We start from the raw sequence: 26037 nt of genomic DNA, 5'->3' as shown, positions 1-26037 counted from the left end.
GACTTATTTTGCTTCTTCACTTATTAGATGGAGAAAATAAAACTCACTTTATAGTATTGTGGTAGGAACCAAATCAAGCTATGACTATGAGTGCTTTATGAAAATGCAAAGCAACATATTCTGCATTATTATATTTAAAGCAAAGATATATAAAATATCTGTATTAGGTTTTTCGGTAAAACACAAGCAAGACATAAGGTCAGTAATAAAAAACTAGATACCAAGATTTCCATTTTCCTACAATGACCGGGCTAAAATAAAAATCATCTGAAGAAGTTTCATGTTAGTTATCCCTGGAGGATTTCCAGGGATACACTCATTGTGATTAGAAACACACTCATTCCTCCACAAACTCACTGTCAACCTGCTATAAATGAATGACTGTTCTTTCTCTCTGTATCTTTTATCTATCTGTTCATGAAAGATATATTCATTGAGGGCTTCCTATTTTCCAGACAGTGTTGAGGAAATAGCAGTAAATAATACAATGCCATAAAATCTGCATTTTGTCTTCCTCAATTGGTTCTATAATTTTTTACCTCGAGGTGAGACAAGATGCTTGGCTCTGGGCCTCTTTCCTTCAAAAGTAGCAACAAGGTCTTATCGTATTATTCAGTACATATACAAGAGGAAAGGAAGAATTTTCTACAGAAAAATAATACGACAATCTGGCCCACATAATTTATTTGTGGAAAATTACAGAATATTACCAAACTGCATAAAATACTTAAATCTCCATATCATTTTCAGTTTGGAATAAAACTATGGCATACCCATGATTTACTCATTAATTGCTTGGTTGGAAAAAAAACTGCCACAGTATCCAGAATGAGCTTCCTTGAGATCATTTGAAAGATAACACATGAAATAATGCCATTTAAAAAGATAACATATTACCCAGAGATTATTGGGTGACTGAAAGCCCCAATTTTAGACTAAAATACATTAAATAATATCAGACATTGTAAAGATCACATCAAGCTAGCATTTACTTCCTTAATTGCAGTTAATAAAGCTGGTATTAAATATGTCAGTATTACACGTCCTCAAAAAACTGTTCTGTTACAGAATATTTGGGGCACTTGTTGGAAAATCACCACCCAGAAAGGTATCCAAGTAGCTCTGTCATGAAAAGGATTTTATTTCTAAAATACACAGTTCAGAGAAGTAAAAAAAATGTTCTGTGGGTTTTGAGATCTTCAAAGTATGAAGCCTTCTGGATTAGTGAAGGTAGTATAGAAAAATATGTTTTTCTATTTTGAGTCCCACTCCACGATGCTCAGGAAGTACTCCTCACTCTACACTCACGAAATACCTGTGGCAGGATGTGGGGACCATATGGGATGCTGGGATTGATCCTTGGGTCAGCTGCATGCAAGGCAAGCTCCCCTTTTTCCTACTTCTTCAGTGATATTGTGTCAACAGTCTTTTTTTTGCTTTTTGCTTTTTGAGTCATACCCGGCAATGCACAGGGGTTACTCCTGGCTTATGCACTCAGATTACTCCTGGCAGTGTTAGAGGGACCACACGGGCAATGCTGGGAATTGAACCCAGGTTGGCCACATGCAGGCAAATGCCCTCCCCGCTGTGCTATCGCTCCAGCCTCAATCAACAGAGCCTTGGAGGGCCCAGAACCATTCCCAGGACGTTCAGTCCAGCAGGGAAGTGTGGCCTGGTGGTCTGTTCAGTGCAATAAAGCCATAGTGCTCTACCAAGAGGTTCCGGGGACTCTAGGGTACACCTAGAAGTGTTCGGTAGCCACATGGTGTTACAGCCAGAACTCAAGGCCCTGACCTTGCCAGGCATGTACGCTAACATTTAAGCCAGCTCCTGGCCTGAATAAAATATTTCTACGGATATTTTCTATATAACAATAAAACACCGTTAACAGTTTAGAACAAACTTCCCCCAGGAGAAAATCTACCAATAAGGCAGAACTGCCCATGTGAAAGCAAATATAAAAGTTATAATTCCCATTTAGGTGGGAGAAAGAACACACTTGATAGAACCTCTCAGATTTTATAACTGATGGGAATTTACTATTTTAGACTTCCTAGACTCTTACTTTTTTTGAAAGAAGGTAAACAATAAAAGTAGCTTGGAAATATTCACTTGTAAACTAGACCTAAAGGAATATAAATCTGCTTGTATGCCATCTATCAAGATGCGGTTATGCCTTGCAGAATAACCCTCTGTAACCGAATTGAAATGTAAACCTTCCATCATACAGTGAAATGAAGCTTTTTTGTCATAGAGTGAAGCTGAAACTAATTGACTATCAAAAGAAGCAAATTAAGTTAGAAAGAGATTTTTTTAAATAAATAAATAAAGAGCAGGGGGCCAGACAGAGTATAGAAAGCAGATAAGGTGCTTGCCTTGCACCAGCTGACCAGGGTTCAATCCTCAGCACCCTAGATGGCACCCAAACCAATCCCTAGCAGAGAGCCAGGAGTAATCTCTGAGCACCACAGGGTGTGCCCCATCCCAGACAAAAAATTTCAAATAAAGAGCAACATTCCTATGGTTAGATGCAGGAAACATAGCTTCAGAATCAACCAGATGGCCCAGTATATTTACCTTGGCAGAATTATTCCAAATGGGATGCCTGGAATATTAATAAGCCAGTAAAATTATTTGGAAGAATAACTTTCAACATACCATCCCCAGAAGATAAATATGTTGCCTGAAAACTAGAGAAAAAGTGAAATTGTTGAGGTGCATCCTGAACAAATTAATGCTTTGAATAAATGACTCAGGAAAATTATATCTTTTCAGTGCCTGTTAGTCATGGCCACAAACACTTGCTCTTGATTGGTCACCATTCCCCCTGCCTCCTAAGTGGCACTGGACAATACCTGGAGCTTTTGTTGTCCACATTTGGGAAAATGGGTTCTAGTGATGTCTACTAATTTACAGGCAAGGGGTGCTGCTAAACAACTGATAAAAAGTCTCAAAAAAAGACTATCTAGTGAAAAAAGAAATCACAATAACTTTGAGTAAGACAAAAACTAAATTAGACTTCTCCTGAGTGAGTAATAAATACTATCTCAACCCCAAAACAGGGAGCACTGGAATATGAGGCTGGGAGGGTAGCAGCCTTGGGTGCAGTTAGTGAGCACTTGCTATGTGTCTGCTTAAAGAGGACAAGCTTCTAGAGGGATGCTGTGTCACTTTCTTTTTCTGAAAAATTAGGCAAAAGGACAAATGAGCCTGGGAACTTTGGAGGTAAATAGTTAAGAAAAGCCAGTGATAGTTACTTCAAGAATTTCAGGGCAACAGAACTTGAGTAAGTCCTGTGACTGGTTCACTAGTATTTTACCCTCAGTCAGAAAAAAACATTATATTTAAATTCAGCTAGTATTTTCTTCATCCAAAATGAAAGAAAATTCAATTATAAAGAAACAGTTGCTTTGTTTAATGAAACCTCTGAGAGGAGAATGCCAAATAAACTTACGTAGCATGACATCCTTGTCAAAATATATAATTTGATTTTTGACTAGTATTTCTAGAATGTTTAGGGTCTCTATTGAGAACACAGCTGAGTTCCAATAGAATCCTTTATGACAGCAACTGTAAGGATAACATTTGCTATGGGTTTGTCCTTTTAGCCTTGCCACAGGGAACTTAGTTTACCTTGGAGCAATGACCTTTCTGTGTGGACACAGGACGACAGTTAATGTTATGCTTTGTGACTTGGGAGCTGATTGACTCCAATAATATTTACTCCTGGGCATTTGCTTTCTCGACTCAGCTGCCCTTAGTTCCTAAAACCCCAAAAGCAGGGTCCCAATGAGAGACAGAATGAACCCAGGGCAAGCTGTGAGCTACCCTGGCATTGAAATGGGCCAGGCCAAAGCGCCACAATACTCAACTATAAGTTGAGAGCATGGTCATAGACAAATGCTGTCATGATCCAAAAGTAATGACGAGACTAGGACCCTGCTGGAGTTAGGAAGACTAACCTGGCCTGAGGACTGTGGTCTGGAATATATAGTGAGATGTCCTCAGAAAGAACCAAACTTTCACACAATCACAAAATCCCGTTAATCATCAATTTCTCAAGCGGGCTCAATAATCTCTCCATTCATCCTTTCCCTGAGATCTTAGAAGTCTCTCTCGACTCGGCCCTCCAATGATGTGGCACTGGAGGCTCTTTCAGGGCCAGGGGAATAGGATCCAGCTTGTTACTGGATTTAGCATATGAATACACCATGGGAAGCTTGCATGGCTGTCCCATGTGGGCAGGAAACTCTCAGAAGCTTGCCAGTTTCTCTCAGAGGGAGAAGTAGGCTACAAGATATCTTCTGGGAGCTCGCTTTTAAGTCTCTGGATGTTGGCCGTTGATGGGATTACACACACCTAGATTCCTCTGCTGGTACCTTCATGCATGAGGCCCATCCGAACGTATGAAGAGGGGCCTCGAGCATAGCTGTAGCTAGGTTCCGGTAGTCTTCGGCCACCAGGAGCTCTGCTCGGGGTGGGGAGGGAAGCTGGAGCCCATCCCCGGGGAAGACAGCCAGGTGCGCAGGCAAGAGACTCTCTTCATGGAGAATCAACCAAACTTTAAGTCTGATGTATCTCTTACGTGCTCATACAGAATGACATTGCTAGAAATATCTGAAGTAGATTTACTACAACTATTTAAGTGGGTTACTAGCTGAGGAAGGAAGAAAAGGACACAGCCTGACACACCCTTGTTTGGACCCCACCCTTGAGTGGATCTCCTAGTAATCTGGAATTATCTCTTTAGATGAGATTTGGTTAATGTCCTGGAGGAGTGGTCTTATCCCTCTGTTAATTTGTTAATGTCAACCCACCTTTGTGTCACCGCCCTATGTGATTGCTATATAAACTAAGACTGGGGTGGAAGAGAGGGAGACAGCAGAGACAGAAGAAGAGGCAGCAGGACACAGATAGAGGCAGCAGGACACAGACAGAAGAAGACACAGCAAGGAAAAGGCAGAGGCAAGACAGAAGCATCAGAAGATACAGGAGAAGACACAGAAGCGGAGAGAGGACACTGTTTTTGGCATATCAATATTTCACAGGTAGCTTGCCAGCCTCTGCTGTGTGGCCGGGATACTCTCAGTAGCTTGCCTGGCTCTCCGAGAGGGACGAAGAAATCGAACCGGGGTCGGCTGTGTGCAAGGTAAACGCCCTACCCACTGTGCTATCACTCCAGTCCAAAAAAAAAAAAAAAATCCTGCAATTTGCTGCCACATGGATGGAACTGAAAAGTATCACGCTGAATGAAGTCAGCCAAAAGAAGAGGGAAAAATACAAAGTAATTTCTCCCCAGTGTGGGATATAAAGAAAACAGTGTGGCGAAAACAAAAGTTCTAAGATATCAGAACCTGAAAACTGATTTACAAAACTATGGCTACCACGGGTGGCATACTAGGGGGGTTTGAAGGGGAACTTGAGACAATGATGAAGGGGTGCAGGCATTCTGGTGGAAAGTGTGGTGCATGAGATCCTATCATGAACAGTCTCGTCAATCAAGAGGCTTCCAACGAAAAGAAGACAAGAATGCATCTAAAGAGATAATTCCAGATTACTAGGAGATCCACTCAAGGGTGGGGTCCAAACAAGGGTGTGTCAGGCTGTGTCCTTTTCTTCCTTCCTCAGCTAGTAACCCACTTAAATAGTTGTAGTAAATCTACTTCACAAATCAGTGCAGTCCTTTTATGTCTGTCCCTCTTTCTAACTAATTTCACTTAACATGATACTCTCCATGTAGATCCACTTGTATGCAAATTTCATGACTTCATTTTTTCTAACAGCTGCATAGTATTCCATTGTGTAGATATACGAAAGTTTCTTTAACCTGTCATCTGTTCTCAGGCACTCGGGTTTTTTCCAGATTCTAGCTATTGTAAATAGTGCTGTAATAAACATACAAATGCATATGTCATTGCTACTGTGCGTTTTTGCATCTCCGGGATATATTCCCAGTAGTACTAGAAATCAAGCTGCCATTTGACCCAACAATACCACTTCTGGGAACATATCCCGGAGATGCAAATTTTTGGTGCTCAGAGAATCTTTAGCGAGTCTACTGACTGAGCAAGCATCTCCTAAGAATCAAATATGCAGGATATTGCTGACTCATAATAAACAAAAAATTAATATACTTTAAATGAGATCTGAGTAAAATTGTTATTTAAACTCCAAAGATGCTACACAAGAAATGTACAGATCATATGTTACACTCCTAAAAGTAAAATATTAACAATATAAGAATTGCTCTATAAGTATATCCCTAATATAAATAAACCTAGCACTTAATCCTTAAAGATTTTAGAATTCTAGTATTAAAGGCATACACACCTCTGCAAATAGGCATACTGGAGGAGGATAAAAGTCGCTATAAAAAAATAAAAATCTAACATACATAATGAAGACAACTTTTTAAAAAACTATAACAAGACTTTCAAAGGAAATAGGAATATGAATACATGGAAATATCCACTATAAGTCTCAAGAAACTACAAGTTATCGTTCATTGTGTAGACAGCATCTATGCTTAACTACCCAACAGTAAAACATTTACTGCCATGCTTTTCTTGAAGAATAGTGCTATGTTTGCACTGGAATAGCCACCGTATATCACCCCTTTCCCTGGAATGCAAATCTAAAAAAGACGATGAATACATTTAATGTGCAAAATAAATGCTAAGAATCTACAGTAGGGTACAGAGCAGGTGATCAGTAATTAAGATTGCTTATTATAGATCGTTGACTCACAAAACAGTATTTTCTAAAGGATTAGCCATGATTTTGTGTGCCAAATGTATGACTTTGCATGCTGAAATTTCTACTGGTTTAATTACATGATTAATGTAATGGGATACGTTTGTGGATCAAACCCATCAGTTTTATAGTGCTCATAATCAATAGTGAAAATGTGTATATATATATAATTAATTTTGCAACTTTCATTATATTCAGTTATTATTCGTAAGTTTTTAAGAAGTATTAGGGTTTTGGGGCTGGAGCCATAGCACAGCGGGTAGGGCGTTTGCCTTGCATGCAGCCGACCCGGGTTCAATTCCCAGCATCCCATATGGTCCCCTAAGCACTGCCAGAGGTGATTCCTGAGTGCAGAGCCAGGAGTAACCTGGGTGCATTGCCGGGTGTGACCAAAAGCAAAAAAAAAAAAAAAGTATTAGGGTTTTATGTATATTTTTATATATTTATATATTATTAGGGTTTATTATATTAGAGTTTACATATATGAACTATATAAATATATTTAATTCCTATTTTATGCATAATATATTTCTATATTATATAACTATAACTTATATAATAAATTAAGTATATATATGTAAAATATATAATATGTATTCTATTATTATAGATTATATATTATGTAGATAAATGCATATATACATTCATAAATATTTGTATATATAAATGTAAAATATATAATATATATTCTATTTATATAAATATAGTTAATGTATATTATTTATTATGCTAGTATTAAATATATTAGGTGTATATATAAATTTCATATATGAATATTGAAATATTTATATATAAATATATATGAATATAGAATGCATAAATACATCATTATACAATATATAAATATGCTATATATTGTATTATAATTTATTTTATATAATATATAGATATAGCATATATTTATATATAAATATGCTATATATACTATTTATACTATTTATATTTATATATTATATAAAATAAATATAAACAAAAATATTTATTTTATATGTGTATATATAACATAAAGCCCTAATACTTTTATATACATTAATATACAGATAAATAATTATATATAAAACACTAATACTCCACTATATATAAATAACCCTAGTACTTCACTAAAAACTTACAAATAATAACTGGGTAAAATAGAAGTTAAAAAATCACTATAAAAAACTGTTGGTGACTAAATGCATACAACTGAGAAGGGAAAAAAATCAAGAAAACAAACTGGTTTTCAAAGATAGCTAATTAGCAATGAACACATTTAATAAAGTCTATACACACTAAATGAGAAGACACTCTTACAGGGCAGAATAAAACACCAGGAGGTGAAAGATGTACTTAAATGGGGAGAATTAATGTAGTCAAAAATGTCCATTTTGACAAAAGTAATATACAGATTAGATCCAACTAATCCTAATTAAAAAATTAAATGACAATTCTAGGAAAATAGACAAACAAAAACAAGGCTAAAACGAAATTAGAATAGATCCCAAATAGCTAAAGCAATAGAGGTGGGGGAATGAAAAATAGAGGAATTTCATTATTTGTTTCCCAATTTAATTATGAAATCACCTTAATTAAAACAAAACAGTATTGGAATAAAAATTGGTGTACATCAGTGGGGAAAAGTCAAGAACTCACAAATAAACTAATCCACATATTAAAATTTAACTTATGCCAAAAGAACCATGACCATACAATGGAAAAAGGGAAATCTCTTCAATAAATGGTGCTGGGAAAACTGGACAGTCAGATGCAAAAGAATGAATCTGCAACTCCCTCTTAACTCCAAACACAAAAATCAATTCAAATGAATTAAAGACTTAGATGTGATATTGAAATAACAAAGCACATAGAAAAAGACATAAGTTAAACTTCCCTTGACATTGGCATTAGAAACATCTTTGAGGACTCAACAATATTGCAAGAAAAATTAATGCAAGAAAAAATAAGACTACTTAAGTTTTAAAGGTTTTATGGGGCAGGAGAAATAGTCGAGTGGGTAAGGCACTTGACTAGCCTGCAGCCGACCTGGGTTCAATCCCAGCACCAACCTAACAAGGTTTCCCAACACTGTCAGGAGTAATCCCTAACTGCAGAGCTAGGAGCGAGACCTAAGCATCACCAGGAGTGGCCCAAAAACAACAACAACAAAACACATTTTATTAAAGAAGAATCAAATTAAAAATTAATATAGGAAATAGACAACAGAATGTGAGAATATCACACATCATCTAAGGAGTTAATAGCACAGGTATATAGAGAAGTATAAAGATCAAAACCAAAACCCAACAACCCAGTTTAAAAATATCCAAGAGTCAAGAGAAGCGTCTCTGCAGTGGTCTCTAAAGGACTATTCTCCTGACCACTGTCATAATACTGTTCAGACTGGGAATGTACGGTAAGAATGTGAATATATGCTCTAGCACAGCTGGCCTTCTGAAGAAGTATTCTCAAAGTCAAAATTGAATTATTGATTTGTCTATTCTAAGAGACTGTACTCTCTACCATGCAGGATTTCAGTTATTAGGCAAAAATAAAAGGTGAAACAACTCACTTTTTTCTTTACCTAGAGGGTAAATGTCATAATAACCCAAAATTTAATCATGTAATATATAACAGTAATAATTTGAAGATATAAACTCGAAATGCTATGTTAGTTTTTATATTTCAGATGTAGAGAAGCACAGTAAATTTTTAAGTGCAATTATAAAACATAATATGTAATTTATTAGATAATGAGTGTCATTTATTTATTAGAATGTATTGACTTGCTTTTATTAGAATTAAAATTTTACTGGAAAAAAGGTAAATTGATTAACAAAATTCTCGCTCACTGTATCATAAAGAGAGGAACATCACGTACATGAACAAAGTGAATCCCACAAAGGGGGATTCATTGAGAATTCAGACACCATCATACTGCATCTAGAGAGAGAAGTAAGATTCCCACTACGATAGTAAACAAAATTTGTTGAAGCCTTCAAAATCCATATTCAACAGCTACAGCACAATGAGTGACACAGCCAGAACCACTAGCCATATTTGTGTTATAAATTCTGGCAATGAGAGGAATAGTACAAGTCTAGAAATCTTTAGGATCATTAATGGAAAATGTCTAAATTCTGTTACTAAGGCTTTTCAATGGTACAAATTATATTTATTTAAACAGTGCTTTCAGAACTGTTACCTTAATCATATTTACATTCTCTGAGACAAAACAATGCATTGTAATGAGGAATGCATTCCTGGCTGCAAGTTATAATTGCAATTTTTTGTTTGAAAGAAAAATCTCAGTATTGTTTACAGTACTCAATTAAGTACCTTAGTTCTCAAAAGAAAACTTAAGTGACATTGTTATGATCGCAATATTAACAATAAAAACAGATGACATGTGGAAAAGTGTTAGCCAAGTAATAAGCATCCTGAAATAGGAGATGCTTCCCCCACTGTCTCAAAAAAGAATGTGGTTTCCATTTATGAGGGAGCCTTTGTTCTCGGGGCTGAATAGCTAGCGTTATCGGAATACAACAGATGCCATTCTCTGGTGTCAAATACTGGCAGAGCCACCTGGACATGTGTCAGTGGCCAAAGGGACAAATGATCAGCCCCTATGACACAAAGTCAAGAGACTAGCACTCTATTTACTATTTACATAAATATATATATATATATATATATATATATATATACATGTCAGGCTGGAGTGCTGGAGTGATAGCACAGCGGTAGGGCATTTACCTTGCACGAGGCTGACCCAAGTTCGATTCCTCCACCCCTCTCGGAGAGCCTGGCAAGCTACCGAGAGTATCCCGCCTGCACGGCAGAGCCTGGCAAGCTACTGGTGGCATATTCAACATGCCAAAAACAGTATCAAACAAGTCTCACAATTTGCTCTACTGATGCCCACTCGAGCAAATCAAGGAGCCAGGGGATAAACATGTCAGGCAAAAATATATAAAAACAAGACGAATAAAACTTAGAAACCATGCTACATACTTTTAAACTGGCCAAAAGGAAAAAAGAAAAACCATGTGTCTGTATGATCCCCTTACTCTGTATCATGAATAAATTAAGACGGGATAACATGATAGCGTGATGTAACAGAACAGGCAAGCCTTTTGGAGTAGGGACCAGAGTTTGAATCATGACTGATGAGTTGGTGCAAGACATTAGTTATGCTCTTCGGCCTCCCAGCACCACTTCTGAAATGGAGGCCACAATGCACCCAGTACGATGCTTTCGTGTTTAGAGCTAATCCTTAGAAGAGAACTTCGACAGGATCTACCCAGAAAAGACTGGCTAGTGAGTGGTGCACGGCTAGTGCTGGGGAGGAGAAGGAGATCACGGAAAGAGTAATAATGACACTTTGCAAATCTCCACCAACAGACATCCACCACCACTAGCAACACGTTGGACATAACTACTGCTGCTAACAGCACTAGCACCACACCAACACTTAAACTTACCACAACATACTTGCAATAGCATTGTGGAGTAGACCATACAGATACTGATTCATAGAAAGGGCTAGATATTTGTTGTGCCCCCTCAAGAACAAAATAATAAAAATGTACATTGCTTAGATAGTTTTTAAAAGCTAGATACTTAATATCTTGACATTTTATCTGCTGAGTTTATTACCCGAATCAAAACTAAAATCAGAAAAGTGTAATTAAGCAGGTTTAAATTTATGGGATTTCTTATTTGATTTTTATTGTGCATGGCATTAATCTTCACAACGGTCATAAATAAAGATGAATTAAGGGCCCAATTACGTTTTCCAGGTTTATTCTATACTTGTAAAAACTACAAAGATAAGTAAGATAAATGATCTAGTATGTTTCTACTCACTTCAAGAAGTTTTATTTGAATAAAAGCATTCAAATAAAATTTCAGACATTAAAGGCATTCAGATAAAATTTTATTTGCTTGGATCAGAGCATTTCAGACACTATTTTTCTAGAACTGAAATACAAACTGAATTGAAAATCAGCACTGCTCTCATGTCCTGTTTTCTTGAAACTTTCCAAAATATAATTCTTTAAGAATCAAGTATTAGACAATCTCATCTACGGCCACAATCCAGAGATTCATTCATTGTCCTCTCCCGTAAGAGAGCAAAAATCGAACTCGCCATAACCATGCCATCAGACCCCACACCAGGCTGTTTCATTCAGGGCACCCGGAGGCAGCCAGGTGAGGCTCCTCTCCGCCCCAAGGGGTCCAGCACCAGCAGTCAAAATCCTCCAGAACTCACCCGCCTCTCCACATGCTGGGCCATGCCTCACCCATGGATGAACCTATCCCTGGACATCTCATAACGCACACCACTCACATTCCAAAAGTAGGGCACCATGTTTGGTGGGGTTTAAAGTAGAAGGCAACCAATCTTAGAGGGAAATGTATTTTTATAGATACATATTTACATATATATAATATATAAACACACAAGGCTCAATCTTCAATAACATGTTAGTAATCTCTTTTGGAAGGGCTCAATGAACCCTGGGTGAAATACAAACACACACTTTCCTCTAAGGAAACTTTTTTGGATCACTTTCAGTGGTTTGTTCAAAACAAACAATACAAAATGAATTATTTTGGTTCTGCTTTGGGGCAGGGGTTTGGGTCCAGGATGGAAATATCCCATATATGGTGGTGGGAAGGTGTAATAATGGTGGGACTGGTGTCCAAATATTAAACATGTGAACTACTTTATAAAAATAAGATCACTATCAGTATCACTATCATCCCATTGATCCTTCGGTTTGCTCGAGCGGGCCCAGTAATGTCTCCATTCATCTAGCCCTGAGATTTTAGCAGCCTCTCTTTACTCATTCTTCCCAATGGTGCTGCATTCATTAGAGGCTTTTTCAGGGTCAGGGGAATGAGACCCATCATGTTACTGTATTTGGCATATGAATACGCCACGGGGAGCTTGCCAGGCTCTCCCATATAAAAATAAAAATAAGATAAAAAAATAAATTTTTAGAAAAGAATCAAACATTGATGTAAGAAATGAGTTTAATAACTTGATAACTAACCTTTCCACTGACATTCTGACCCGAACCGTTTCTCTGTAACAATCGCTTACCATAATAAAATTGCTTAATGCCTTTTAATGTTACTAATAACTGAAAAGTAAATCATTCCTCTTATAGGTCAGAGTAGGTTAGTTCCTTTTTTTTTCATTGAATCAATGTGAATTTCGAAGTTACAAAGCTATTTATTATAGTGAGTTAGCTTCTATAAGTTTTTCGTGAGACATATTAGGTACTAAGGTCCAATTAAAATGTACACAGATATGAAAATAAGTGAAAGTTAACATTAAGGATAATTTTAATGAACTTACTAGATACATATAGTGAGCAGTAGGTGGAGATGCTGAAAGGAAGAAAAAGTGAGTCAGAGGCTGGAAGGGGTGCAAAGAAAAGCCAGAGTTTAAGACAGTTGAGTGAGAGTGGTGAGGGATAGTAAGCTACAAGACTGCTGGTGGGTCGCTACTGACCTTAATAACTGATCTAAGAGGACCCAAGTGATAGTCCCGAGGGTAGGGCTTTTATCCCGCACATGAAACCCGTGATTCCTGGCACCACCTACGGTCCTGCAAGTCCATCCACGAGTGATCCCTGAGCAGAGACAAAAGAACTGGCCCACGAGGCCCCCTCACCCCGTGTCTACAGCCTCCCAGTCGCCTGTACTCACTCCCCTGCCTCTATTTCTTTTCTCCATGCCCTTCTCACTTCTGTCATCTAGGATCACGCACGAGCTAGGAACCCCCCATCTTTGATACTGCATTTGCTTGGTCCTTTATTAATAGTTTTCTTTAAAAACCGGTCTACTGAGTTCAACTCACCAGGATAATGAGACTGGGGGAGGAAGAAGGTGGGTGTGGGGAGGTGAGTGAGGGCTGAGGGCCAGATCAGGGGACAAGGGTGGAGGGGAAGAGAAATGTGGAAGGTGTTAATGAAATGCTGCATGGCTGAAACCCACAGTACTATAAAATTGTAAAGCAGTAACTAAAACCTTTTACAACTTGAAGGAGAATTTGAACGAGATCGGCAATTTCATCCTTTTTTGCACCTGCAAGCTAGTGAGAACAGGTTAGATTGCAGACTTGCAGAAGGATGTATGTAAACACAGCACTGCATATACTCATGGTGGCGCAACTCAGTCCTGCATGATCCAGACATAATATGTGCTTAGCACCAATTTTCATAGCCTGGAGGGCAAAATATACCCATTACCACTCTCAATTGTTCCTCAGAACTCCAACAGCACCTGGCGCTTCTCTCACAAAACACCCACTGTCAGTCACTGTGTCAGCTCGAACGCCTTGTCTCGGCAATATTGCAAGCTCCTCTACAGGTTAGTTGCGGTGAGGAACTGATGCACAGGGGAGCAGCTGAGAACACAGAACAACAGCACGGTGGCTTACGAGTGAGAGAGAAGGCTGTTTGGAGAGTCAATGTGTTTAGCTCATTACTAAAAATAAAAAGCCATTCCACCAGCCAGGGTCCACGTTCCCGAATGAGTGTCTTTCCTCCTCAGCATCCCATGACGCATCGTGAGTTACGCTGTGGAAACAAGATTGTTGGCACACAACATTCCTACTCAAAAATTGTAGGAGTGAGGGAGATAAGGGCAGAGCTCGGCGGTGGCGGTGTGTGCCTGACATCCTAGAAAGCCTGGTTTTACTCCCAGAGCCTCCAGGTGTAACTCCTGGAGGCCATGACAGTTCAAGAAACGCTCATGTTCAGACCAGTCCACGTGCTAAGTGTGGCCCAGCAAGGGGCCCCTAGCCCCTGAGCATTGCTTGAGAGTTCCTATGAACACACACACACACACACACACACACACACACACGCTTTAGATTCTTCCTTTATGCAAATCACTTCATGTGCAAACTTGAATTCGGCATAGACTTTCTTAGCTAACTTCTCTTTCTCAGATCCTACTAACCTTTTCCCCATTTCTCCAGCATACTCTGCTGAGGGAATGCCATTGCCCGAGTGTTCCCTAAATTGTACATAATTTGATTTCCCAAGTCGAATCCTCAATATTATTAAGTATTCCCTATTTCCCATATTCGGCCGTCTGAGCATAACCAATGCAATTTCCTTCTGTATCCATGAATTCCTACTCCCATCCCTGTACTCGTGTACCTAAAAATCCTTTGAATCAACACTGGGAGAAACTGGCACTGAATGAATGACTGGAGGTGAATTGTGTGAGTTCAATGTCTCCTTGGTATGGGAAAAAGGGGGTGGGGGGATGTTGACCATTAAAAAAAAGGAGAAATAGAGATTGTCCTATGAGGGCAAATAAGAATTTACCTTTCTGCGTACCAATGTCCAGAACTGCAAATGCTTATTTTTGATTGAGTACGTGTGTTCTTCAGCACAGCATCAAGTATACTTCAAGGCTGTGTGACAGAACAGACATTCGCTGGGGAAACCTTTCCCTGCTCACCCTCTTTGTTAAGGAGCTTTCCCTAGGAAATGAAATCAAAAGAGATAATATAGCTCAGTCCTGGCATTTGCTGCATTCCTTGAGAAAATGCTACTGCAATCTGAGAAGTCCATCACTGTCTCTGGTGACTTCCCCATATCTCTCTGTTGCCTTGGCAATCAGATTTACGGGTCAGTGGAGAAGTCCCTGACAACCTTTCACCTTTTTAATCACAAAACCACATAAATCTCGTTTTCCTACAATGAAAGTGGAAACTAAAGTTGGTTTTAACACTCTATTTGTCTTGCTTGGTTAGTTTATGGTGAGAAAGAGGAACAAAGATGTTTTTGAAGCAATAACTCATCAGGTATAAAGGAAAGATTTGCAAATAGATTCATCTCACTGGGAAAGCAAGTTTTTTAATCATCATAAAATGTTGTCAGACTTTACCAACATCTAAAAAGTGGGGAGGGAAAGAATATTTACGTAGATGGAAATATGTAACCATGACTTGCAAAATGCCATTATTTCCGCAACAAACGTTTTTGTACGATGGAATGTTGAAAATAATGTAGGAGAAATTTTAATAACAAATCACAGCCAGAGATATCTTTAAACACAGAGATCTTACTTTTATTTTGCTTCTATATAGTTAACATGTCTAAGAGACTTCCTGTCCAATGAAGAATTCACTGGAGGGAGAGATAAAGACTATATAACATGACTATATATTGTGCCTTGATCCTAGCATCAGTTGACATGATCTGCATTCCTCAAAAAAAAAATAATACATTTAAATGATAGGAGAATCAACAGTTCTTTGTAATGTACTCTGGACTATCTCAGTTTCTCTGAACAAGGCAACTAAAATAACAGACTTTGAATGATCATTTAATCAGTCTTATTTCATCTATATGTCCTATTTCACTGAAAGAGTTGCAAACCATTTTACCCAATTTCTCATAATAATAAATATAATAATGATAAGGATAACTTTTTCAAATTTACCTGCAAAAAGACTGAGTCTAAGACTGACACTGAAGTAAGTATTTCAGAAATGAATTATCCCAGAGGAAACAGTTGTAAGTCCAAGTTCTAACGCCAATCATTCTCAAGGATCAGAAACTTTCCAAACCTTCATTTCCTTCCTTGGAAAATGGTACAAAAAATATGTACATAGAACAATGACTGTTAGTTATCATCTAGTACCTACTAATAAGATGCACTCCAAAGGAGTTGAGGAATAAAATATGTTGTTATTCCTAAGGAGTTTAGAATTTAAAAAAAGCCTACATAATGCTTTACAAGTAACTATCATAACAAACTGTCATATTACTGGTACCCCTGGAAACAAGTCATTTCTTATAAACAATTTTCTCCTAATTAGCTAAGGATTTATGCCTTACAGCATTATATTTTTTAAATTATCTTCATCTGAAGCATATCAAGAACACATATATTTCTTTTAATTCTCCCCATGATGTCTTGAAATTTTTCTTACATATTCATAATTCTAAATCACTGTATGATCACCAATTTAGGGCATTTTGAGGTCCGTTTCATCTACCAATGTGTACTTAGATTGCTATAATTTTGAGAAGTTTTAGAAAATCTCATCTTTTTATCAGAGTTTACTTCTTAAAACCATCACTGTGTCTGATTGCATCTACCTTCTAATTTACTTCTAATCTACATTAAACTAAAGAAGAAAATCAGAATTGTTCTGATATTTTAGATTTTCCTATGTTTTGAATAGCATTCTACATTCATTTAGAATTACAATGCATGTCAACCATGCAAATGAGAGATGATTTTGAGAAATAATTAATGGAATAATAAAAAGCAAGGAGTCTCAAATTTTAACCTAAAGTTTAAAATAGCCTTAGTTAATACAAATAACATTAAAAATTGAATAAACTGGGATAGCATAGCAGTAAGCACTACTAACAGAGAATTAACATATTAATATGCATGTTCATATAAATTCATTAATTTAGGAAAAAAACAAAACAGAATATAGCATGACAAGGATGTCACAAAGGAAAAAAATGATAAATTAGTGAACTGGGTAGCAGAAAGCACATTTAACATTTTTTAAAAGTTTATTCTAATTACACAATACGTCATGACCACCGCGTCTAAGCAACCCCAACCGACGGCGACATCCGATGCATCACTGCGGCGGACTGTTTCTTTCTAATGAACTGACCACACCACGGACACTCGGACATGACCAACAGACAACAGAAAGACTTTCCCTGGGCTCCTGCTTGAAACCGGCAGCCTCCGGCGACTGCAGGCCTTGATCCAGGGCCGAAACATTTAACATTTGTAATGATTTAAAAGGTATCCATGCTAGCCTTTTGGATGGCAAATAAGATCTTATTTATTTAAATTTAAAAATAACCGTAATAGCAATTATATTAGTTATTACATTCTGGATGACACTGAATAATCTATTTAAGTAAAAAATGCCCACAACTATATAATGTTTGGGAAATACATCTAGACAAAGATAAATATAATTATTATAATCATCTAATCACTATAATCATTGTGTCACAATCATTAACAAGTAAGGTGAAAGGAAAATACCACTTGATCTAAAATTAAAAATGGAAATTATGTTTTATTATATCAATTAATATTATGGGGTGGTGGATGAGCTATATATAAATCACTTGTATCACTTATACCACTTGTCATCCCATTGTTCATCGATTTGCTCGAGTGGGCGCCAGTAACGTTTCTAAAATTATGAGCTATATATAAATATACAAATTAATATGAACTATGAAACAATATACAACAAAATGTCTGTTTAAAACTTTGAGAGATAATGGGGGTTCAGCCGGAAAAGAAAAGAGCTAGAGACTGAATGAAAATTTGGAAATGGACCCAAATACTATAGCAATTTGCTACTTGATGAAAGCATTACCTCTGTTGACGGATAAGGATGGGGCCTTTAAAACTAGGTTTGGGGAAGAGGAGTGGGGGTAAAAACAGACTCGAGAAAGGAGCTCAAGAGATAGTACAGTGGCTAGGCCACTCGCCTTGTAACTGGGCCTGGGTTTGATCCTGTCACCACAGATAGTCCCCAAAGCCCTGCTAGGAGTGACCCTTGAGTTCAGAGCGAGGAGTACCACTGGGTCTGGCTCCAAAACAAAATACAAAGAAACAGAACATAAAAGGAAATGAAAAATTAAACTAGAGTTAGGGCAACAAGATTGCCACTTGGGGGTGGGGGTGGGGGGAAGTGATATCAACTCACACTATATGCCAGGATAAACTCATAAAGAATTAGATACCTCAATGGAAGATAAACAAAGAAAACAAAACAAAATAAAATTATACAAGAACTAGAAGGAATCATAACTACGGTCAAAAAACCCTTCCAAATTATGAGCTAAAATTCAGATTCGATGAAATATTGGTTTCCTAAATAATATGAGATTAGAGATAAGTAAACTTCTGGCCAATAAAAATAAGAAAAGTAGAAATTCTTTTAGTGAGATCAACTCAAATTATACATAGCACTGTAGCACTGTTGTCCCGTTGTTCATCGATTTGCTTGAGCGGGCACCAGTAACATCTCCATTGCGAGACTTATTGTTACTATTTTGGGCATATCGAATACGACCCTGGGTAGCTTACCAGGTTCTGCCATGTGGGTGGGATACTCTCGGTAGCTTGCCGGGCTCTCCGAGAGGGATGGAGGAATCGAACGCGGGTCAGCCTCGAGCAAGGCAAACAACGCCCTACCTGCTGTGCTATCACTAGTCCAAATTATACATGTAATCCAAAAATATTGTTTGACAGCATACTTGGTAGGCAAGAATGGACAGAACGTACTTTTAGACAGTGATAAGGGAGCTGTCATATTGTACAAGCCTATGGGTAAAAAATTCAAATATCTTTAAAATTCAAATACTTTTTAAAATACTCAATATTTCTTCTTGAATTTTAACTCTAATGCTTAACATTTATCTCTAGATTACCTATATGTTCACATCCAAAATAATAGTATAATATATAGTTATGATTACCTAGAAAAATTATCAATGATAATAATTTTGTAACAGTGATAATTTTAATATTAAGTTTATAATAGCAAATGTGGAAATAGCCTAAGATCTATCCACAGGAGACTGGCTAAATAAACAACAACCCTTACACCATATCACAATGCAATTTAATGAAATCTATTTTAAAAAATTCTTAGCATTGACTGTTGAGTGATTTAAAGACTATCATGTAAAAAGAACAATATTTAAAAGTATTCTAACATTTCTTTTTGTGTAAATAAGAATATATATATCTTACTTCACCTATTTTTTACATAGTTTTGACATTGAAACTTTTTAAAACATTTACTATTCAAAAGGCATAATTATATATATTTTAAAAAAGAAAATTAGTGGGGTCAAACCCAGCTGTGCTCAGCTTTTACTCCTGGCTCTGTGCTCAGGGATCACTCCTGGTGGGATTTAGGCGGCCATTTGAGGTAGTAAGGGTTAAATCCATATTGGTCACGTTCAAGGTAGGCACCTTATCCTGCTGTCCTATCGTAACTCTAGCTCTCCCCTCCCCCCAAAAAAAAGAAAATTGGAAATTTGGTGATGCTCAGGGTTATTTCCAGCTCCGCATTCAGGAATTACTCCTGGCATTACCAGGGATAGAACCCAGTTCAGCCACATGTAAAACAGGTGCCTTACCTGCTGTATTATCACTCTGGCTTTCGCCTCCAAATATGTTTTTAATCAGAGTCCTCATTTTGGGATGTTATCAGATCAGCTACAATTTTTATCTATTACTCTGCTTAGGCAAAAAGCCACAAGTCAGGAATTCCTGTTATGTAATTTATCATGTATTAAGAAATTATTAATGATGCAAGTGAGGTATTACATAAAAAGTTTTATATCCTTCAGTAGCACTTTGTTAAATATTTATGAGTCTGAAATATGCAAAATAAATTATGGACTTATGTAGGTCTTTCTATTGGAACTAATTTTAGAATCACTCTAATAGACTGTTTTATAGATATATCTATTTAAATTCTTAAATAATTTCTCTTTTTAAAGTTCTTTTATATCTTCTGTAGATACCAAGAGAAGAAATTTTATTCAGGTGCTTTGAACTTTTACATTTTTCTGAGATGCTTTCTCAATGTCTTTCCACACGAGAATATGACCATGGTGCAAATCCCTCCATAGAAGAAACTTTCAACTAAGAGGAGAGCAAGAGAGAATGGGAGGCAAAACCAATAAACTATATTGAGAAAGGAGTCTAGGATGACAAAATTCTCTCTCTCTCTCTCTCTCTCTCTCTCTCTCTCTCTCTCTCTCTCTCTCTCTCTCTCTCTCTTTCACCAACCCCCCGGCCCCAACCTCTCTCTCCTCCTACATATGGTCCCTGAGCACCACCAGGAGTGAACACGGAGAGCACAGAGCCAAGAATAAACGCTGAGCACAGCAAGAGAAGAAATTTCATTCGCACGCTTTGAACTATGACTTAGATCAAACCTCTAAGAGAAACAGCAAAATTAAAGCCCAGGTCAGACCATCTGAAGTGTGGGGAAAAGACTTCATCACTAGGTGGGAAAATCACAGGGGAAAAGCACCAGGTAAGCAAACACAACCGAGAATCAGGAACAGGGGTTATTTATGGCTTTAGCATCCTGAGAATCCCTTTTATACATGTGAATTGAAATAAAAATAAGCGTACGGAATCTCCCAGTGGCCAATACTAAATTCCAATAAGCCCTAAAACTATCGACCCAAAGTTTACTGATATGGACCCACAAATTTCTTTTTGTATTCAAACTGTTACAAATCAGTTTTCTGTTTTCAGTATTTAAGAGGCTCCTGATCGAGACCAATGATATGTGTCCAATCAGGTTTGGGTTTGAAGTACAAGAACTCTGGGGCGGTAACTCAGTGGTAACATACATCTGTTGCCTGTTTGACTCTAGCAGGACAGAAAAGAAATCTAACAAGACAGACTAAGTCTGCGTAGGAGTATTTAGGCAAGTACACAGAGAACTGAACTGAACAAAAAGAAAATGCTTCTCCCTAAATGTGGTGAAGTATGATTCCTGAGACATTTCACTGTTTCCATAAATGAGGCAAAACATTTAGGCTAACAAGTCTAATAGAGTATTAGTGTATTTCTAATAGTGTATTAGTGTATAAATGGGGCAAAACATTAAGGCTAACAAGTCAGTGGGTATTAGTGAACTCTAATAGAGTATTAGTGTATTTCCATAAATGGGGCAAAACATTAAGGCTGACAAGTCATAGAGTATTAGTGAAGCAAGCCCAAAACGAACACAGGAGCAGGAATTCACATGTGATCAAGCAAAGTACAGATATATGTTCCATCCCATCGATGGGTAATACTATGCTGAACACAGGATCCTACGCTTTCTTTCACTCAAGGTGTCCCTTGGGATTTTGGTGGCCATTTCTGAAGTGAAAATTTAAATAAAATATTTACTAACCCTCCTTTGGAGTTAAATGGCAAATTTCTTGTGGAACGACTTCTGATTGGAATATTTCTATCATCCTGTGAAGGCTTAGTAGCTTTCAGCATTATCCACCAGTGCACGGAATGCGAGACATACGGTACACGGGGAAACCACGATTCATGAAGAGAAAAAAAATCCAGTTTATCTATGGGGTAGAACATATTTCATTTCCTTGGGCAAGTGATTTTTTAAAAATGGCCCTCGCACCCAATTCAGAGAACACATTCAAATCTTTTTTGGGTTACTCTAGCCCTCTGGAGTGTAAACAAATTTAGAGTACTGATTTTAGATAGATTTTAATTCATTTGAACTGTTTTGTGGCAATAGATGATTCAACCTCTCTCAGCTTCACTCTTCATGATCAAAGAACGGTTTATCATTATTATACAATAACTAAGACTTTCAGGTTTGTTGCTATAAAATATACATTAAGTAAGTTTTGTTCTTAAAAATTCTTGGGACAAGTTTAAGAAAAAATTCTAACCAGAACTCATGCTATTCAAATTTCTGTTCAATTCGTTAATCATGAGCTACAGTACAAAGTTAACTTAAGGATCTCACATATAGACTTATGTCCATGGTGTGAGATAGGGGCTTGCGTTCACTTGTCAAAATGAATTAAAGACCTTAAAATAAAATCTAAATCTAAAAATCATACTAAGGAAAATTTAGGCAATATCTTTCATGACACTGATTCTAGAGGCATCTTTAGTAATTCAATTCCACTGAGCAAGTAAAAGGAAGCAAAGACAGCAAATGAGTTATATCAAATTTTAAAGTTTCTGCATTGCAAAAAAAAAACAATGGCCAGAATATTTTTGAAAAAATAGGAGAAGATATTAGCACATCAATAAAGTGTTAATGTTCAAGATATATCAATAAAGATACATAAAAACCTAACTAGATATATAAAACTTAAGAAGTATAAATCAGCCATCAAAAAGGGGGAAAAGAGATGAACAGAAACTGCCTCAAAAAAGACATACAGATGGTCAAGAGGTACATGGAAAAATGATCTGAAAATCAAAACTACAATGCAAATCAAAATGCCAGTGACGCTGACACACATAAAAAAATTAAAAAGTAACAGAAACAACCCATGTTGGCATGGATGTAAGAAAGTCAGAACCCCTAGTGACTGCTGATGGGAATGTTTAACCCTTTTGGAAAACAATGGACACTTCTCAAAAGTCTAATTGAGCTTCCATATGATCCAGCAATTCCGATTCTTGACCTCTACTGAAGGATCCAAAACCCTACTATGAAAACTCATTTATGCTCACATGTTCACAAGAGCCAAAATCGAAAACAACCCAAGTATCCAAGAATGAATGACTGGATAAAGAAATTATAGAACCTATGTACAATGAGGACTGTGTATATTCACGGCTGTGTGACCTCTTATTGCCGACTTCTCCCTCTCAGAGAGTCCGGCAAGCTACGAGAGCATCTGCCCGCACGGAAGAGCACGGCAAGCTCCCCGTGGTGTATTCTATATGCCAAATACAGTAACAATAACAGGTCTCATTCCCTTGACTCCATTGAGAGCCTCCAATCGTTGGCAGAAGAGTAAGGAGAGGCTGCTAAAATCTCAGGGCTGGGATGAATGAAGACGTCACTGGTGCCCACTCAAATTGATGAATGACAGGATGACAGTGATACAGTGATGTACAGTAAAATGAAGATTGGCTTAAGAAAAAAAAAAAAGCATACAATTTGCCAGTGCATAATGGGGCTAGAGTGTCATGCAGAGTGCAGGGGTCAGAAGGAGAGGGACAAATACAGAATGTCCTCTTTTATCTGTGGGATATGAAGAAAACAGAGCAAAGGCAGAACAAATGGTGAAAGACAGCAGGTCCTAAGGCACTGGCATGTGTTAGCATGCTGGATGCATGAAACCCTATCATTTCAAAGTATTGTGAACCATGGTGACAAAAATAGCACTGTAGCACTGCCATCCCATTGTTCATTGATTTGCACAAGCGGGCACCAGTAACGTCTCCATTGTGAGACTTGTTGTTACTGATTTGAGCATATCATATACGCCATGAGGATCTTGCCAGGCTCTGCCGTGGGGGTAGGATACTCTCAGTAGTTTGCCAGGTTCTCCAAGAGGAACGGAGGAATCGAACCTGGGTCAGCCGTGTGCAAGGTAAACGTCCTACCCACTGTGTTACGACTCCAGTCTGGTGACAAAAATAAAATCAAAAAAAAATTAAACAATCTCTCAAATGAGCATAGTTTAAAGGAATGCGGTAGAAAATTAATCCAACAACAGTCATGATGCTAAGACCCGAAATGTCTCTCTATAAAACTGAGTTTACCAATCGATCATCTCAGGATAGAAAGGCTCAGTAGACAGTGGTGGAGAGATGGTGACATTGGGTGTCAGGTGTTGTGTGTCATCACTGTTTGCTTGAAACAGCCATAATATTGGTATCATAAATCAAAGAATCTTGCTACCTAAATTTTAAAAAAAGCAATAATACTCTGAAAAAAATATAAAAATAAAAAATCCCTCAAAGAGATAAGGCCTTAGCATTCCGCTGGCAAGCCTCAGTAAGACACAGTAACCTCAACCGCTTTCTATTTCGTGACCTGAGTACTCACATTTTCATTTCTAAAAGACTCATTTCATCCTCACAGTAGTCTGAGCTTGGAACTCTCACTATCTACATTGCAGCTGAATCTCAGGCAGATTGTCATTTTTACAAAAGGCCACGTGGTTAATCGGTTAAAGAAATAAGACTTGAACTGAGAGTGCCTATTATACATTGAATTTGTTCTCCAAAAAATAAAAATAAGAAGTCTTAGCCCCTCCCCGGCCCCCCAGAATAGTATGTGGAAAGAACTGCTGTAGTTCTACTTAGCTAAGGTGAGTTCATACTGTTGCCGGCTTTGTCTCCATGAGAAGCCAGCCCTGTGGGGAGAGAGACCCAGGGATGCCTGTGACGGTGTCAGCAGCATTTGGAAGGATGAAGCAACCCACCAAGGTTCTCTGCAGACTTCAGGCTCACCCCCGGTAAAACCAGACCAGGGAAAAGTTTTCTACAGGTGTCAGAGATTCAGGCATCCACCGATATAGCTGGACCCCAGAGTCTGTTCTCCAGGAGCACCAGGTTCTGCTGTCTGAAACCACGTACTGTGGTACTTCATGACAGCAGCCCTAGAATCCAGCAGGTTCCACCAGCAAAGTTCTTCACAGGGCATACAGTATTACCCCCCGAGTGTGAATCCTTTCCAGATAAGAAAAGAACACTTAATTACATGTAAAAGAGGTATTATTTTCAGCTATAAAATTGTAATAACATGGGACTTATTTTTAATCAGAATTCCTGGATGTGGATGAGGTAAACATCATTTTGCGGTTCTTTTTAAATGTTTGACAAAATAGCTTAACTCTTATCCGTTCCAATTGCTGAAATGGCCATCATCTATCCCGAAGCAATTTTCATCGTCAAGAAAGGGTTCTTTGTGTGTGGGGGCGGCGGGGGTGGGGGGCGGCTCTTACAGTTCTGTTTGAGTTAGCGCACGCTAAGAGCACGTCCAGAGCAGCAGGCCCACGCCGGGGCATGCAAACAGGACAACTTTACACAAGGCACCCATCCTGCTTTCACTCGAACCCAGGAAAGGAGCTTCCTTTCAGAAGAAAGAACTGGGAGAGAAGAGAGATTCCAAGAAGAGTGCGGGGCCGTGAGTTTTGATGATGTTTGAGCCCGAAAGTGATCCAGCAAGACGAGGACCAAAGGGAGAAAGTTGGGTGAGCTGAAGAGAGGGAGAGAAGAGAGCCTGGGTATGGGAGGGCAGGCAGGTGGAAGGAAAGGAGAGAGAGGAAGTGGAGAGGGGGGTAGAAGAAGACTAGAGAGGGGGAGAGAAAAAGAGAGAGGCAGAGGGAGATAGGGAGAGGAGGGCAGAAGATGAACAGGCGGGAGGGATGAAGCTGTGACTCCCACGGGCAGCCGAGATGAAAGGAAATCAGACATTCCACAGCCCTTCCTCATAATGATATGGATCCAGTCAGAAACCCCAAAGAGGAAAATACTCATAAACTGCCGGGTTTTCCCCTCTCATGCTGGCAAAGTCTTCACTCTGAAACAAAGGAGCAGTGTGCGTTCCTGTCACTGTATTTGGAAAAGTCTCTTTGATGGGGCCGCGGTGTCACATGCAGTGTTTGATGACCATCAGAGCCCGCGTTTTCTGGTGTCCGGAGCCAAACGCTGTGGCTTGACTCCTGCAGAACTATTTCTGGCTAATAAAGATCAAGCGCCCTAGACACAGAAGCACATCTTGTCACCGTTCTATCTTTGCGCTCTTAG

At 38.1% G+C, this 26037-nt stretch overlaps 1 protein-coding gene and 1 non-coding gene across 3 annotated transcripts in view; both read right to left on the bottom strand.

The window, feature by feature from the left end:
• Positions 1-26037, bottom strand: part of ARHGAP24 (Rho GTPase activating protein 24) — a 693477-nt gene that overhangs the window by 412662 nt on the left and 254778 nt on the right. The gene's annotated exons all lie outside the window — the stretch shown is intronic.
• Positions 17380-17512, bottom strand: LOC129405389 (small nucleolar RNA SNORA2/SNORA34 family). Its single transcript, XR_008630541.1, has one exon. It is a non-coding gene; the product is annotated as a small nucleolar RNA SNORA2/SNORA34 family (small nucleolar RNA).

The sequence above is a fragment of the Sorex araneus genome, chromosome 5 (genome assembly GCF_027595985.1).
Source record: "Sorex araneus isolate mSorAra2 chromosome 5, mSorAra2.pri, whole genome shotgun sequence".
Taxonomy (NCBI): domain Eukaryota; kingdom Metazoa; phylum Chordata; class Mammalia; order Eulipotyphla; family Soricidae; genus Sorex; species Sorex araneus.
Note: the sequence above shows the minus strand (reverse complement) of the source record. Positions and strands in the feature narration are given on the sequence as shown.